Below are 14,011 nucleotides of genomic sequence, written 5' to 3' on the forward strand. Positions count from 1 at the left end.
ATGGGGATAGTAAACTTTCGCTTTAATAACGATCGTCTGCAAGGCAGCATCGAGTAAATCAGTTATACCCTTGAAGATCTGACCCTTGTAACGTGTCTTGCGAAAATGCAAATTGAACAGACCATTGGGGACCGAAATACTTGCCTTTATGTATTCCACATTCGTTTTTCTTTCCAGAACAATGAGTTAAGCACTACTTTTAAACCATGAAATGAGCAATGCACAAAAGCAGGAAATTATTCTTTTGTTGTCTAGAGCACTTATATTAATTTAGCCGTAAGTTGTTATTTTAGCCCTTGCTTGTCCTCTCCACCGACGAGAAAGAACACATTCTTGCCACTGATGCATCACGGGTGCATGTGAGCACTGAGTACTGGAAGGCATTAGTTTCCGTAAAACGCAAGCGTTGAGAACACTGGCCGTTTCCGTATTATATTCAGTCTAAGAACTGAAAGTTTCTGGGTTCTTTTCCAATCCAGTATTTAAATACCAAATTTCTGTTAATACTTCAACAACCTCAGTCTTGAAGAACTGCATTTGTTCATAACTCTTCGAGAGACGGAATATCACGACATCCGCAATATCAATTACCATGCCTATCTGTCCGGCATCACTCAGGTTCCTGCTTCGTTAAGCGTGTCTCTCTATTGGTACATCCGAAAAACAGAATGAGCCTACCGCGACAGGTAGAGCGCCGTTTTTCGCGTAACGCGCGAGATGGAGTGCCCATGCCCTAACTGCATTGAAATGGAGGGAAACGCCGCGCCCTATTCATGCACTACGGTTCAACGTTTGGTTCCGGTTTTTCTGTCCCTCCTTGGTGGGCATGCATTTTTTTTCTTATTTCCGTACTGGCGCTGAACTTGTCTGAATGCAGCCCTTACGCAGTGTGAAAGACGTGCTCTGAACAATAGTCAATAAACGAAGCCTCGTTCGCCGGTTCTAGGTCACGCCTTGCGCCTGGACGGTGGCGAACAGCACCACTCTCCACCTAAACGAACTTCCTTGTTATCCGCGCAAACTCATCGACAGACGGGTCTTCTCCGCGGCCCGTACGACGCACAATCTCGTACGGGCACAGTTTACGCGCCAGTACGGGAATAAGAAATAAATAGATGTCCACCAAGGAGGGACACAAAAAGCAGAACCAAACTTTGAAACGTGATGCATGAATAAGGCGAGACGTTTCCCTTCAGTTCCATGCATTAAGTCGTGGGCACTGCATTTCTCGCGTTCAGCGAAAAACTGCACTGTAGCTGTCGCGGTAGGCTCATTCTGATATTAGGCTGCGCCAACAAATTCGCTTTCCGGGAAGCGCAGACGCGCTTAGCGAAACAGTTAGCTAGCTGAGGACAGGCAGACACGCCTAGTAACTTGGAGATATTGCGGATGTCGTGAGTTTCCGTCTCTCGGAGAGCTACAAACAAACGCAGTTCTACAAGACTGAGGTTTATGAAGCGTCAACAGAAATTTGGTACTTCGGTACTGGATTGCAGATGTAGCCACAAACTTCAAATGTCTTAGTCTGAATATCGTATGGAAACGGTCATTGTTCTCAAAGCTTGCATTTTACGTAAACTAATGGCTTACAATATTGAGTGCTTTCATGTATGCATCAGTGCCAAAAGTATGTACTTTATGATCGGTGGACAGGACAAGCAAAGGGTAAAATAACAACTCATATGGATATACCAGTGTGAATAGCATTGATAAAAAAAGAATAATTTCACGGCTTTTGTACCCTGATCATTTCATGGTTGAAATCTAGTGCTTAAAGCATTGTTCTGAAAAGAAAAACTAATGAGGAATACGTAAACGCAGGTGTTTCGGTACTGGAAAATCTGTTCAAGTTGCCTTTTTGCAACAGGCGTCACAGGGCCAACTCTTCATGTGAGCAACAGGTGCACTCGATGCTGCATTGCAGAGGCGCATTATGTGATCACGCCAGTCCGCATACTTCTCGAAAAACCTAAAAAATGTGCCATGTTTGCATTATAAATATAACTCTTTATTCTGACGCGAAACACATTAGCAGTCGTCTCCCCTCGCCTGCTACGACAATCATACGTACTAAGTGGTTAGAACGCGATTTTTTCACGCTGTAAAGATATATCCACAATGCAGCAGGTTTATTAGGTGGTAAGTATAGGCGGACAAAAATTTGCTGCGAAATAAAGCTGGGAAAATAAGGAATAAAGAATAAGCTCAAGTGGGAAAGATGCGATCTTGCAGTATAATCTTTTTATAGAAAGAACTGTACACTCACCGTTAACCACGGTTAAACCATGAAATTCCCCATCTGGGTGGAAAGCTACAAATGTAACAGAAAGTAGAAGCGCGTCTTTGTTTTTATGATGCTTTAACTTTACCGCATTGTTTTTAACCGTGACTGTTTCGTCTTCTATACAGTTGCACAGAGTTCCCTTCGTCACCTTTGTACCCTTTTTCACGAAAATCTTGCGCTGTTGTGAAAGGGTAGAGGTGGTGCGACCTAGTAGGGGACCAAATTTAATACTTTGCTCACACGCAGACACAACTTTATTTTCTTGGCCAGCGTTGCATTTTGCATCACCTGCTACAATCGCCTTGCAACGCACAAGCAGTGCAAGATTATGAAGAGTTCTAGCATTCGATTGCAATCATAAATTCTAAACTCAACTAACACAGGTCTTGTGCTAGCTTCTGAAGCATTAAATGACGTTAGTGAAATCTAAATTATATACGCATAGAAATAGAGAAGAGGCAAATATTTTGTTTAGACAGCCATAAGTTTATTTATTTATTTATTTATTTCACTTCAGTGAAGTCGCTATATCCTACCCATGCCGTAGGAAGAGAGAGGTTTTATATGCAATGATAAAGGAGAGTTGGCTTAGTCTTCCGGAATCGGGTCGAAGTAGGTAAACCTTCGTCTAGAGATATCGAGTCGTCGCGGTGCTCCTCACGAAACATCATCTAATAAACACATCATCATTAAGTGCTTTCCTTAGTCGAGAGACCGGTAGCTACGATTGCTTCGAAGTTTACAAGTAAGAGGTATACGGTCTTTACGTGTATTTGTTGTGCCTTAATATTCTTGTGTGTGCCGTCCATTACGATTGCATCTGCAATATTTGAGAGGATGCAGTTAATAAAAATCAAGTTAAACACCCCAATTTTGTGTGCCATAACGAAACACAAGACAGTGTCGTTGTTCTCCGGGAAGACATTGCAGACTTGACGTTTGTAGGATGTGTTTGCACTTTTTTTCCTCCGCAAAAAAGCATTCCAGCTCTTCCTGATTCACTCCTCCTTACAGCAACTGAATAACACTCCTCTACGCATGCTAGTGTGTTGCCTTCGCTAGCAGGGGACAGTGGTTTCGACTGCTTCTAGACAACGACAATCCTGCCTTCGATGGGACGCGCGTGGCAAAGAGCTTGAATTGAGCACCCACAAAATGTGGAGGGGACACTTTGATCCGCGTTGAGGGTGCGGCAGCGATAGCGTAATGGTTTAATACCCATATACGCACAATTGGTCCTTGTTTAATTTACGTTCCAGTATCCCTGGGAGACCTCATACCACTCCTGGCGCAGTGATGCAGAGGTTAAGCTACGCGCCACTGCCCTGCGATGGCAGGTGCAGCTTTCAGTTGGGCTGTGGCGACCCAGGTTGCTCTTCGTCGGCAACATCTTTAACTGCCACCTGGTACGGTGCGCTGTTTGCCCGCAATCCGTCGGGCAGGTTGTGCAGACGCCGCAAGGTCACACGACCAAGGTGGCCCACCTGCCTCCTAGGTTGCTTCTGTGGAAATTTTTCGCGGAATGTTCGCGGGTTTTTCGCTCACGATGAACGACACCGACGCCGATTGTAACCCCCGACTTTCTGCGACATAAGCTTCTTAACGCTGTCGCGTTAAAACAAACGCTTGAAGAATGTCACTTCAAAAGTTCTTTAGCTTTATAAACGCTTTTCAACCTCTAAGCTACGGTCAACTACAAAGAACGGAAGAGAAAAGATAATCACAGTTGAAAAAATTGAAGGCTCGCTTGATGCGAGGTTCTCATGTTGTGAATCTGCAAGCAGCTGATTACACTGTAAGTGGATAGTGAGCGAAAAAAAAAATCTATCCTCAATTTGATCTTGTCTCCGATGAAAGCGAACAGGTGGGTCACGGGTGAACGCTACGGCATAGCTCAACATTCCGTGCACGAAGGGGCTTCTAACTTCGTCGCCGCGTCACGTACAAGCGACAAATGGTCGACAAGTAATTGAAGGCCACATTTTAATTCACTCTGAGTGAAATCAGGAAAGCTCGGTTCTTTTTCTTTTTAAAAGCCTGAGGCGAGAAGAGCCGAATATTTCTCTCTTTCTTCCGCGGCAGTGCAGAAAAGAAAACGAAGAAATTATCACACTTTATGCCATGCCCGCCAGCTTTAAATTTCATAGAGTGAAAAACAAATCTCCATATTGAAAAAAAAAACTCTTACGGAGAAATTTGCACAAGAAATTTACACTTACTGGGGGAGCAGTTATCCAGCGCTGCGCAAATCAACCCGGCTTGTGATCCCACGACGTAGAAACTTACGGAATCATTCACTGCCCAGGAGAGTCACTGTCTCAAACACTCCGCGTTCGCACCTTTCTAGCTTCGAAAACAAGCCAGCTCGAAAGTTTTTCCCATACGAGAGGCAGTCCGTTCTGAAAGTTCCCTGGCGAACTATTTGCATTTCAAACAGGTGAATAAGGTGGCTCTTCGGCAGCACAAATACACATTTCTCAAGGCAAAAAATGATTACGCAACTTCTTGAGTGTTCCGCAATATCTTCTTGCAAACTAGGAGCCTCAATGCAGGATACTTAGCGCTGCGTGCCAAAAGTCTATGTTTCCACCGCGACCGGCGCTATCCGCAGCTGCTCGGGACAAAGCGAGTCCGAACGCGCTGCTGCCCGACCGCCGGTGCGGTACCGACTGAGCATTCCGGGCTGTTGCCGGCGAACTACGACGGTCGGGGGAAAAGAACCGCCCCTCTCATCCTGCGCTCCCCTGGCGGCGACCGGAGTCCGGCCACTGGCGCCTCCATAGTCAGTGGCGGCGGGAATATGCGCTTCGGATGAGAGGGTGTCAACAAACGGCGCGTTTGCTTCTCGTGGAGCAGCGTAGGGTCGCACCCCTTCTTCGGTCACCGACAACTGCCGATATCCATCGGACGTCCATGACAAGCACAAGGGACCATTTGTTCTAATTCCGGCGCGTAAGCGCAACTCCAGTATTCAATACAGCATTTGAAACCTGCTATCAACAAATGTTGATTCCTAGGCAAGTGAAAGATTTGCACCCATGGCACCACAGTCAAAATCGGCTTTTCAATGTGCGTGTGGAAATAAAAGCACAGGTGGATTCCTATTGAGCTCCTGATCATTGAAGCACCTCAAGAAAACAGGACAAGAATGTTGTTGGTGTATATCTGTGCGCTTATGTTTTTATGAATTTAAATTTTTTGAAATAAAAAAACGCAAAAAATAAAGTCGTAGGTGCCTCGGTTAGAAGTTAAACCTTTTGCTAGGAAGTTTCTTTTTTATTTTTACAGTTTGTTTCACTTTTTTCAAGAAACTGGCAGGAGCGGGTGCCCGAAACAGCCCCTCTTTTAATGGAACCGCACAGCAGCACTCAAACATGCGTGACTGTGAGGTGCTTGCTCGTACGAATGGCATGCTTATCCTATGCTTCCACTGTGCCAACATGTGGGCCCTTACTTTGAATGGAATGAGGCCATTGAATTTCAGCTTATTGCTTGCTAATAAAATTAATGTCAGCAGCGGGCCTCCCTTGGACGTACACATATTATACGCACGAATTTCTGCGGAGGTGGAATTATTTAGAAGCATCAGTAGATATCCGAAAAGGATTCGCCTGTTTCGGAGCCGCAAATATAATCAATCGTTTCGGAGCCGAAGAAGGGTATTGCAACGCAGCTGCGCAGCGATTTCATCAGTTGTCCATCCCTGCGATAGAAACCACCCACAGTAATGATATTACGCCCAATATGCCTACAGTATCAGTTGAATGAAACATGGAGAGGGACCGCAATTTCGTATTGACAGCTCTGTCATGCTGAAAGGAAAGATACAAATGATTAAATAATAAAATTGGGTACTACATCAAAAATATCTATTGCTTCGCAAGAGAGGCAGACGGAGTCCTTTTTAATTTGCCTGCACAAATGCTTACCTCATTTCATCCTATGAAATATCACCAGAGAAGTCCAAAGCTTGTATGACAAGAACACATTAGAGTGTTCTGCGCTGGAGCTGATATGCTGCTTTAGCACTTGTAATATTTTAGCACCTCCTCAGAAGCACTATTGGTTTTGTCTAACAGATGTTATCTAACTATTCCTCTAGCCGTTATTAAGCATTCAGTCTAATTTTAAATTTTGTCGCAGGGACTTGTGTTCTCAATGAAGAGAGTTTTGGTGAGTCGCATGTTATGTTTCTTTTTTTTTGCATACTGAGTTCTATGCTTTTTTCCGCATTATGACCACCAACAGGTTACTGGCACGCTACTGTTATTTAATACAAAAGCATACTATGTGTCAGGACTTGTTCGAAAAAGCGTTGCAATAGGCTTAAACTTGAGGGCCCAGTGAACCTGCAGCTGTAGTTAGCAACCAGGGACTGAGGTTTTTTTCTTGTGCGTGTAAATTAAAAATCCAGCAAATAAGCGTCAAGGCAACAGATACCTGATACAGTTTTGTGCCAGGTGAGCACGTCAGTTCTGCCTGGTTCACTGTCCTGTGTGTGTCACGCCAGTTATTGCGATTGCAAGGTGCAAGTATCACGACACTACCGCACAAGTCAGTCATTATGTAATTACAAAAAAGATCGAAGCGCAAGTGGTGTGCGATAGACAAGAGGTCACGTCATTTAAGGCATTAGTGCCTCCATAAAAAACTGCTTTGACATAAAACGTCCCTTTCTTATAGAACTTTAGTGAAGCTGCAGTTCGCCTACGTACGTACCTGCAAACTACATACACACCGAAAAGCGTCTGGTCTTACCGTCGCGAGTACAAAAGATTACCGGAGTGACGTGCAACGGGAGTGGCTGATAACAGCTCTAGGCCCTGCGGTTGCTAACACGCCGACAACAAAGGTGCCAGGTATGTTCAGTGCGGTGCCAGACGCGCTGTGGGAATTTAGCCGCTCCGGTGACGTCGTTGTGAAAATCTTTTTACTCGCACAACAAGCCACACTATGTGTTACGCATAATGCGTAACGCGCCGCTTTTCTTTCGTCCTCCCCAAATGATGCCAACAAGTTTACTTCAATACGGAAACGTCGTGAAGAGTATAGCTGTCACCTTCATGAGCGGAAGATTTCACGAAGACGTTACCTTGTTAGAAAGGTTCATGATTGTACCGTACTTTACTTATCCCCACATGCCCTAGTACCATCGTCGTGTGGTGCACCATGCAGCGGTTGATCTTCGAGCGCTCACCCATGCCGGTATCTCAGTGAGTACGGCTACTGTCACGGTGATTACAGATCTATAGCCTCCACAAGGCACAGCAATAACCGGGACAAATGGTAGACAACACAAGCTATTACTTCACTTGCTGACGATGATGAATTTTTATGGCGCAAGCGCATCTGTGGCCAAAGAGCGCCATGGAACAAAGTCTTCTGATTTTACTCAAGGTGGGGTCGAAGACCCATTTACCAAGCATTTCAACCTAAAGAAACCGAGCTCAGGGAGGAGAAATCTTGCGCCCACTTTATCATCGGTGGGTACCCGGCGGCACTGGGGATCGCACCTCGCACCTCCCGCATGCGAGGCGGATGCCCAAACGACTAGGCCACCGCTGCGGTCCGCTTACTTCACTTGCGTCCTCTTTCATCCCGGTTAGTGTTGTTCTTTAAAATCGAAGTATTCATTTTCACCAAAGAGTTCTATTTTCTTCTTCACTTGCTTCCAGAAATCTGAACATGCAAAAGATCTAATTCTACTGAAAAAGAACACCGCATTTAATGCCGGACTTTGTGCAAAGGGAGCCATTTTCTACTCCATTTCTGTCGCGAGCGTGGATACAAATGCGCAGGTAGCGGACAGCAACGAAGGCAAGATTTCAATAATATTCGTTGTGAAGCTAGTTGATCCATTCAAATATTTCGAAGACGACAAAGACGACGCAAATAACGATGAAGACAGGAAAGGGCGCGTCCTTTGTGTCGTCTCTGTGTGCGCTAAAAAAGGCCGCCACCGTCTGGAAGAAGTTGAAGAAACGAGCGTTAGCTTTATTGGCCGTGCGTAAAACGAAGGTCTTTCCGCTTCCAGCGGGGCCAGTGAAGAAAACCCTGAGCGGTTCCGAAAAGAAAATTAACTTTTCCATCTAGCGGAGCGATCGACGCCTAGCGCCATCTATCAGAGAAATTACGATGCACGTCTACCCGCTGTCGGGTTGTACCCCCTCAGGATACGTCTTAAACGGAATTTGCTTCGTTTAGGGGGAGGGGGGGAGGCGGGGTCAAGGTGGACCTAGAAATATATGGTAATATGGTAACGCTTCATTTAGTAACTGCATAAATACAATGTTTACCTATTATTTAATTGTGGTTTTATTTCTATATCACGACCCGTAGGGCTTTATTTCCCTAACATATTTGGTACACAACTCTCCCCGGATGGGTGATCCTTTTTGTCGGAGTATATATAGCGGAACAAATGTATGCTTTGTAGATCGGCGCTACACGTCTCAATGCGAGATGTGCTGTTTTCTAGTTGCTGTCACAGATGGCGCTGTGATCTCAGGGTAGTCCCCACGAAATCTCGAAACGTCATGAGTATAGTTGCAGCCACAGATGGCGCTGTGATCTCAGGGTGGTAGCAGACCCCACGAAGTCTCCAAACGTGATGAGTAAACTCCACAGTGTGTGCGTCGGATGTGGACAGGCGGCCCACGCGCTGAATATCTGTTCGCGAGTTCAAATCCACACCTTTCATTCGCGTGTGACCGCACTTCAATCTCAGTTCACCACCTATAGTTTGCGACGATATTCGTTGAAAAAATATTCATTCTGTAGTACGCGTATCATCTCAGAGTTTAGTGCACATTCGTGCGTGTTCGTAGCGTCGTTGATTACCTTTGACACTTTGGCCCTATTTCGAACTCTCTTAAGCGGAACAGACTCGTGCTTGGTTAACCTGCTCTCTATTTCTTTCCTCTCCTTGCTCTTTTTTCACCACACACGCTACACTAAGAAGACAAGGAGGCGCGCAGACAGAAGTAACTAGGCGCTTTTGTGCTTGAGTGCTGAAAGCAAGCCGTGTTTGGGAAATAATGCAGTGAATAATTGTTTTGTGGTTATAACGAAAATTGTTAACTCATACTACATTACTCAAGGAAGGCTTGGCCAGAAGTGTAGAGTATTGCAAAGGTCAGTCAAATACAAGATGGAATTTACAGGGAGGAAAATTCTCCTCAGACCGGGTAAAGCGCATGACCCTGGCTGCCACTTGAGGATCATTATTCTTTATTGAATGGGCACCAGTCGTCACAAACGTGCCAATTTATGGTACAGCGGCAACATTTTTTTCGATCAAAAGTGCACATCCATGAGGTTGTACACGAACAGTATGAGCCTGTGCTCAACAATTCATTTAATTGCGATGGACCAGAGGACTGGTCGATTACGGTGTCGCTACAAGATGAACACAGCGACATTCGGCGACATTAACATAATAGGTTAACATTTTCTGCAGGTGTTGCTCTATGCCACAAGAGACAACCGATGCATGTACAAATCTTGCTTCATCTAACGATCCAGCGATGAAAGGTTCTTCTTGAAAGTATGGCTGGTGACAACGCGTTGAAGCGAATCCTTCGTAAACAGCAGCAAGGCAAGAGAGGGAAAAAAAAAGCTGCCGCACGTTTGTACTGGCCTCATGGGCGTCAAGCGAGGCAAACGCTCGCGATCATGACAGGAACCGTTCTTACGTTAGAGCTCCTTTGTGCGAGATCACGCCATAGAACATCGTTAGCCGCCATGGTTTTCAGGGAGAAATTAGAGGAACTATTGACCGCTAAATTTTAGGCGAACAAAGTGTCACAAAGAGCACAGGCTCACCACATTCCAGGCGATGGACAAACTCACAGGTGGTTACTCGCGCATTCTGAACTGCCTCAAGTTCCTTTCTTTAGCAATGTAAAAACAAAACCACCAGTAGGTTTTCCGAAATTGATCAAATGGGAGGCTATGCTAGCACTCTCCGAACAACGTCTCTATTTGCGGCGATTTTGATCCAACAGCGTGCTTCATCCAGTGGTTCTTCCAAAAGAGCAGGATTCGCAAAAGGAAGTTTATACTCTCTAGGGCCTGCGGATGCTCACAGCGTGGAACTGAATCTGCTAAATGGCGCGCAAAAACTACGCAGCATAAACGGCATTTTTCTTCTCGCTCATGTCAACACTGGATGGGTTTGTGAACAAACGACCACAAGCGTGTTTTCTTCGTCTCCTCTGGCTCGGCACGAGGCAACCCGGAAGTCAACACTAAAAAGCGAAAACGCTTCTTGGCCGCGTTTTATCGACTTTCTGCTGCAGCCAAAGCTGGGAAGCAAGAACGAGAGGAAGTAAATAAATACCAGGAGCAAAAAAAAAAAGGCTAACCGCACAATAATGGGACAGCGCAACCGAGACAGAGTGAAACTGCCGGAAGCAGAAAACAGCGAGATGAAAGGGGCCGGCGTCAGTGCTTTGTGCACCTCCACACGTTTCTGCTTAAATCATGCAGTGCTTGAGTGCTCGTTCGTTTCCATATTTTACGGGGACGCCAAGCAGGTCTCTACTAGATTCCCCTTGCATGGAAAACTAGACGAAAGAAGGCCCATCTTTTTGCGCACAAAGGAAAATATAAATTAGGGTGGCCACCCACCTGTAAACAAGAATGAAGACTCGAGGGGATGCTTGTAGCGCGACAAAAAAACACAAGAGACAGAGACGAACGGGACAAGCGCCTTTTTTTTTTTTTAACGGGACAAGCGCCACTCTCAACTGGTTTTATTCAAAAACACGATCGCAACATTTATACATTTCCCCTTCTTCTTCAAGAACATAATCACCCGATCCCACATGCGAATGACACGCAAATATCACGCTTGAATCAAATCAGTTTATCTAAAAACCTGTACTCCTTAGAAAACATCGTCACCGAAGGGCTGCTGACGCATTCCGACCCTTTCTTTTTGATATGGAACGCCTCAATTAGCTCACGCGTAAGCGCATCTTTGCTTCTGCCAATGACCTCTGTTCTGTTTAAAAATGGTGAGCATTTGCATGACTTGCAGTGAACTACCATATTTGTTCCGCTCCCATTTTCTAGGCATTTTTCATGCTCGCGCAGGCGCTTGTTCAGGCATCGTCCAGACTGGCCAACGTACACTTTTCCACATGAAAGTGGAATCTGATAGACAATTCCCACCTTGCAATCAACATATCGGTGTTTATGCCTCGTTTCGCAATCCCTTTTTGCTTTTTCCTCATTCACCTTAGGACAAAGGCTTTTGAGCTTGCAGGGCGCTGAGAAAACCACAGGAATTTTGTATTTATTTGCCACTTTTTTCATGTTGTGGGCCACGCGATGCAAATACGGTATCACCTGTGGCCTTACGTTATTCACCTTTTCTCTTCTAACCTTCTTGTTCCTTTGCAGCAATGTTTCTGCGACCATAACCAACAGGGACAAAGGAAAGCCTGCCGATAGCAGCCTAGAAACTTGGTCATCAAAACTTTCCTGGACAGCATGAATACAAGACTTGTTGATGGCTTCTTGAATACACATGGTTGCAACGGCTCTTTTTACTGTCTTGGACTGGGCTGAGTCAAACGGCATTATTTCCTTGAGGGCACGAGGCTTATAGCCCCAGCAAGCATGCACATCATTCACAGAAATCTGTAGATCTAAAAACTGCAACTTGTTGTCTATGGCAACCTCATGAGTGAAGTTAAGCCCCCTTCCAAACTTTTTAAAAGCAGATAAAATTTCCACCACAGTCTCGTGGTAGGTCACAGTTTCTAGTTTTTCTAAAAACACTAAAAAATCGTCAACGTACCTAAAAACTTTAATTACTTTTTTCTTGTCTAAAACTTGGTCTAAATCGCGGTCAATGGAAGAGAGAAAAATCTTGCACAACACAGGCGCCACACATGAACCAATACATATGCCACTCTTTTGCACATACGCTCTGCCTTCGAAATTAACCACCGTTGCACCCAGATAAAATTCAAGAAGTGACATGAAGTTTCCAACATTAATGCCAGCTGAATTTTGAAATGCTATCACACCATTTTCTTCAATGCAGTTCTGAACGGAGGTAAACAATTCTTCGTGGGGAACAGAATAATAAAGGTCTTCAACGTCTATGGAGAACATGCTGCCAATTGACCGGTTGTCTTGTAGAAAACTAGCTATGACATGCGAATTCCTGGTCTCAAAAGGATCTTTGACACAGAGAGGATTCAAGTTTCTGAGGAGGTACTGGCTCAGCATTTGCTGCCAAGTGTGTCGTTCACTCACGATACTCCTGAAAGGTATTCCCGGTTTATGGGTCTTAGCAGTGAAAAATATTTTTAGGCTATTCTCATTGCAACCTGCTATGCTTTTTGCAAGCTTATTCAGCTCAAATTTGGTGCACAGGGAAACAGCTGCGCTCTTTACCTTAGCAGGCTTACGTTTCGTGGCAATGAAGTTCTTCTTGACGGCACACATGGCTTTTTCGTTGTACATCCCCGCTGTGAGCACTACGAAACCTCCTTCCTTGTCACTCTGCAGGATTCGAAGGGAATTGTCTTTGAAATAGGCCACAACATCGCGCACCGAGTCCTTACGCCGCACCGCGTTCTTCGAAACAGTTCTAGAGAGGCTATCCACACCGTCGAGAAGGCATCGTTCTTGGTCCTCGGATTCTGCTCTGGAAGCTAAGCGCCTGTTCAAAGACAGGAGCTCAGGGGCGCTGGTTCTTGGTTCTTTACTGTACTTGGGTCCCTTTTCGATTAAACTTTTCACCTGGTCCGTGAGGTGTACTCCGTCAAGTGTCCTCAGCCCTGCCTTCTGCACAGGATTCCTGGGTAATTTGGTTAGGTGCAACAAAATGCACCTCCACCAGAATTCCGTCGCCTGGCCGGCAAGCTTCCTAGATGAACGTAGCTTGGCTTCAGCCATATTTTCCGGGAACCTGGAGTAGCAGGCAACGCGTAGAAGGTCGTAGTACAGCCTCACCTGTCTCCACAACTCCGACCGCAGGATTCTGCACAGGCGCTTCACATGACGCACAGAAGGCAGTACACTCCCAAACCAGGCAGCCAACTCTACCGGCACCAGCCCTTTTCTTATGCAATAGGCCAGTCGTCTTGCCTTGCAAGTAGTCCAAGCGATGTGGGTGATTAACACCGTATCTTGACATGGAGAAGAGGAGATGAAAGAAGAAGGGCCGACTGTACTAGAAATGAAGTTCAATAAAACATTTTGCTGGGCGAGTTGGTTCATATTGCTCGAGCAATATGAACCAACTCGCCCAGCAAAATGTTTTATTGAAGAATGAAGACATAGCCGAAAGTGTGGCCGCGCTCTTCAGAACGCGATCAGCAAAAAGATAAAAGATATGTAAGGCAAACAACTCCGCCGGATTTTTTGTGCTTTTTCTTAGATTGCCAGAACTCCCCAAGACTGCTTGTTCACGACCGTCGCATTTAATGTCTTTTTGCATACCCGGTGTGCGTTTTTTTTTCAATTTGTACGGATTTTTTTTTTTTGTTGAAGCGTTTAACATTTTCGACAATGCGGTCTGTGGAGGCATAAACCGCGGTATGACGGACATTGTCTCCAGAAGCGTGCTGTTAAAATGCTTTCACTTAGTCATTAATGTTTAATGAACTGTTTACTTTTTGTTTTACGGCTCCATATTATGTCGCCGAATTGAAGGCGTTCGACGTCCTAGCCGAACACACTTATTAATATTTGTATACAGATTTT

The 14,011-nt window shown here is 45.3% G+C and overlaps 1 protein-coding gene across 2 annotated transcripts in view; it reads right to left on the minus strand.

Moving 5' to 3' along the window:
- LOC144122970 (calcitonin gene-related peptide type 1 receptor-like) overlaps window positions 1-4,988 on the minus strand; it is a 103,993-nt gene extending 99,005 nt beyond the window's left edge. For both annotated transcript variants that reach the window (XM_077655912.1, XM_077655911.1), the window contains exon 1: window positions 4,504-4,988. The gene's annotated coding sequence lies outside the window, so the exon portion shown is untranslated. The remainder of the gene's footprint in view (window positions 1-4,503) is intronic.
- Between the last annotated feature and the right edge of the window lie 9,023 nt (window positions 4,989-14,011).

Source organism: Amblyomma americanum, chromosome 3 (assembly GCF_052857255.1).
Source record: "Amblyomma americanum isolate KBUSLIRL-KWMA chromosome 3, ASM5285725v1, whole genome shotgun sequence".
In the NCBI taxonomy this organism is placed as follows: Eukaryota; Metazoa; Arthropoda; class Arachnida; order Ixodida; family Ixodidae; genus Amblyomma; species Amblyomma americanum.